The sequence below is a fragment of the Otolemur garnettii genome, unplaced genomic scaffold (genome assembly GCF_000181295.1).
Source record: "Otolemur garnettii isolate 467f Iridium unplaced genomic scaffold, OtoGar3 scaffold00008, whole genome shotgun sequence".
NCBI lineage: Eukaryota > Metazoa > Chordata > Mammalia > Primates > Galagidae > Otolemur > Otolemur garnettii.
The window spans coordinates 35,142,053-35,145,552 of record NW_003852403.1 but is presented as its reverse complement, the minus strand read 5'-3'; positions in this window follow the sequence as shown (position 1 = coordinate 35,145,552).

Here is a 3,500-nt window from a genome sequence, read left to right as displayed (position 1 = left end):
CAATGAGAGCTACAACTAAAAAGTAGCCGGGCATTGTGGCAGGCGCCTGTGGTCCCAGCTACTTGGGTTGCTAAGGCAAGAGACTCGCTTAAGCCCAGGAGTTGGAGGTTGCTGTGAGCTGTGATGCTACAGCACTCTACTCAGGGTGACAGCTTGAGGCTCTGTTTCAAAAAAATAAATAAATAAATAAATATATATATATATATATAAAATTGTAAAGTGGGTAGTCTGACTCCAGAGACTGTATATTTCCACTGCCTCTCAAAGTTTAAGTCCAACATCCTTGGAATTCTCTTACAAGATAGTCCTTAACTCTTCCTACAAAACCAACTCCAAAAGCAGGACTAAAGAAGCTCATTTTTCTTTTTTCTTTTCCCTCTCATGTCCACTCCTTGATTCAGCACTTTCAGTCCAAAGACATTAGTAACAAAGGTTTGGATAACAGTTTAAGGAAAAGTTATCAAGCACCGACTAAGTAGCAAATGTCTCTACCCTTAAGATGCCTTCTGTCTAAAGCAGCCTTCCTCAACAAGGGAGTTCAAGAGACAATCTCTGATGCCTTTAGGCATCCGTTGTATGTATTGTATGTATTAACTTATCTTACATACATCTGGAATGATACTAGTTCTACACCATCCTGAGAAAACTGGGAAAGTAATCATTTAATTTTTTTTTTTATCTCCCATGGTTCATATGGAGAACTTCATATGCAAACAATTTTAAAATGTTGTGAGAAATGCAAATGTAGATATGAACAAGGAGTAATGGGAGCATAGTATAGCTTAAGAGTAGTGGCTTTAGCTCGGCACCTGTGGCTCAAGTGGCTAAGGCGCCAGCCACATACACCTAAGGTGGCGGGTTCAAATCCAGCCCAGGCCCGCCAAACAACAAGGATGGCTGCAACCAAAAAAATAGCTGGGCGTTGTGGCAGGCACCTGTAGTCCCAACTACTTGGGAGGCAGAGGCAGGAGACTCCCTTGAGCCCAGGAGTTGGAGGTTGCTGTGAGCTGTGATGCCATAGCACTCTACCCAGGAAGACAGCTTAAGGCTCTGTCTCAAAAAAAAAAAAAAAAAAGTAATGGCTTTGAAGTCAGACAGAATTGAGTGTTAATATAAGCCCAGCCATTTATGGGGAGTAAGCCAGGGAAGGATATGAGAGCCAGGATTTCTCTGGATCTCATAAAGTTGTAAGAATTACATGTTTAATAGCATATGGGGCCAGGCATGAAGTGGCTCATGCCTATAATTTCAGTGCTTTGGGAGGCCAAAGACCCCACTATTACAAAAAGATTTAAAAATTATTTAAGTGTTTAATATAAGCCTATAGTCTCGGTAACTTTAGAAGTAGAGGTGGGAAAATCTTTTGAGCCCAGTAGTTCGAGGTTATAATGAGCTATGATTGTTCCACCACACTTTACTACTCCAGCATAGGCGATAGAATGAGGCCTCATTCCCAAAAAAAGGTGTATGTAAATTATTTAATATAATGCTGGCACATAGTAGATTTCATGATGGTGGTTATTTTCATTAAGTTACTGGAATACACACTTACGACTTTCTATCTTGGACCACCATAGCCCCAGCACCTAAAATCATGCCTTGCACATAAGAGGCCCTCAATAAATTTTTTATTTAACAAGTGCAATCTACCAGGGAAGATTTCTTAACATAACACATACACTAAAATGAATGAATGGGATTTGCCAATAAATTGTAGGGGGATCATTCCAGGTGATGGAAGGCTATGAGGCAATAATGAAAAGGACAAAGAGCATAAAAGATAAACTAAATAAATACTTTGGTGTGACTGTGAGGCACATTATAGCTAAGGCAGATAATGGCAAAAGATGAAAAATAGAGGCCAGGGCTAGAGATCAAATAGGGCCCTGTTACTACATACTAAAAAAGAATTGGAATTATATTCTGCAAAGCACTGGAGCTTTTGCCCAGCAGAGATAATAGAGGGAAAAGTGGAGGAAGAGAAGAAACAGTAAGGAGTGAGTCTATAAATCCTAAGTCTTACAAAGTGGGAATAAGAAATGACGAGTAAAGTATTATTCAAATGTGCGAAGATTGCGGCGAAGGGAAAAAAATAGCTATAACTGTCTTGAGCTAACTTATCATTGTAGGAAATAAGTAAATATCTATAATTGATACATGAAGAAATAACATTGGGAGCTTATTATTTAATGATAAAGTAACTGCCAAAATTACTAGAAACAAATTATGAGAGTAATTGCCTCTGGGAAGCAAAACGGGAGGTGAGGAAGGGTTCAACTTTTTATTATAAGCTCTTTTTAAATTTGTAATAAACTTTTTTTTAATGAATAATTCAAAGAAAAGCATGCCTGTACTAAGCACTTCTGGGTATTAGGCTTTGAGATCCCATCACCTCCTTAGGGAAGGAATCTGACAGATTTTTTTGGTTTATAGTTTGTATGTACAAAGTTTGCCTGAATATAAGCTGATCCAGTGATTTTTCTTCAAATCCAGGTTAACTGTCTTTAGCCTCAGGAAAAGGGAAGTTTTAATTTTTAATGATCTTAAGTTGGAAGGATAGAACAAAAATTGGAAACATTAGTTTGGAGATTCACAGCTTGATATTGGAGGAAACTAAACATTTAGGATTCAGTCCAGATACTAAAAAAATTCGACAATGGACAGGGCTAGAATCTAACAGCTGCACTATAGTTTTTTTCTAAAATACAATGTTTTCTCTCTTCACTATCACAATAAGACGACTTAGTTTGCAAAATAAGTTTACTTTTTGACATGATTATTTATGTAACTTTAGCAAGAATGGTGATTGACTATATAGACTTTTTTTTAATTGGCTTTGCTGGAAGTTTTTGATAAGAAATCTTGGATTAGATTTTTTGAAAAGCCTTTAAAGATAACTATAGTTTGAGTATATCCACACTAAAACATATGCTGAAATGTAATCTCTAATGTGGTTTTGGGAGATGGGGACTAGTGGGAGGTGTTTGGGTCATAGAGGGGTAGTGAGTGAGTTTTCTCTCTTACAAGACTGGATTAGTTCTCACATGAATGTTCTTGTGAGAGTGGATTGTTCTAAAGCCAGGACACTCCTTGAGCTTTGCCTCTTCTTACATGTCCACTTGCCCTTTGACCATGTTTGCCATGTTTTGACACAATGAAAAGCCCTCACCAGAAGCAGAGCCCATGCCTGCACTACGTTACACTTCTCAGCCTGCAGAACTGTGAGCTAAATAGACCCCTTTTCTTTATAAACTATCCAGCCTCAGGTATTCTGTTATAGCAACACTAAACAGACTAAGACAGGAGGCTAAGAAGCCAAGCCAAAGACTCATCATCAAACTAACTATCTGTACTGAGTGAATACCACTCTTCTTGAGGTCCTCAAAATATCTTCTGTTTTCTGGTCTGTCAGAAAGTGATGTCTTCCTGGCTCAGCGCCTGTGGCTCAAGCGGCTAAGGCGCCAGCCACATACACCTAAGGTGGCGGGTTCGAATCCCCA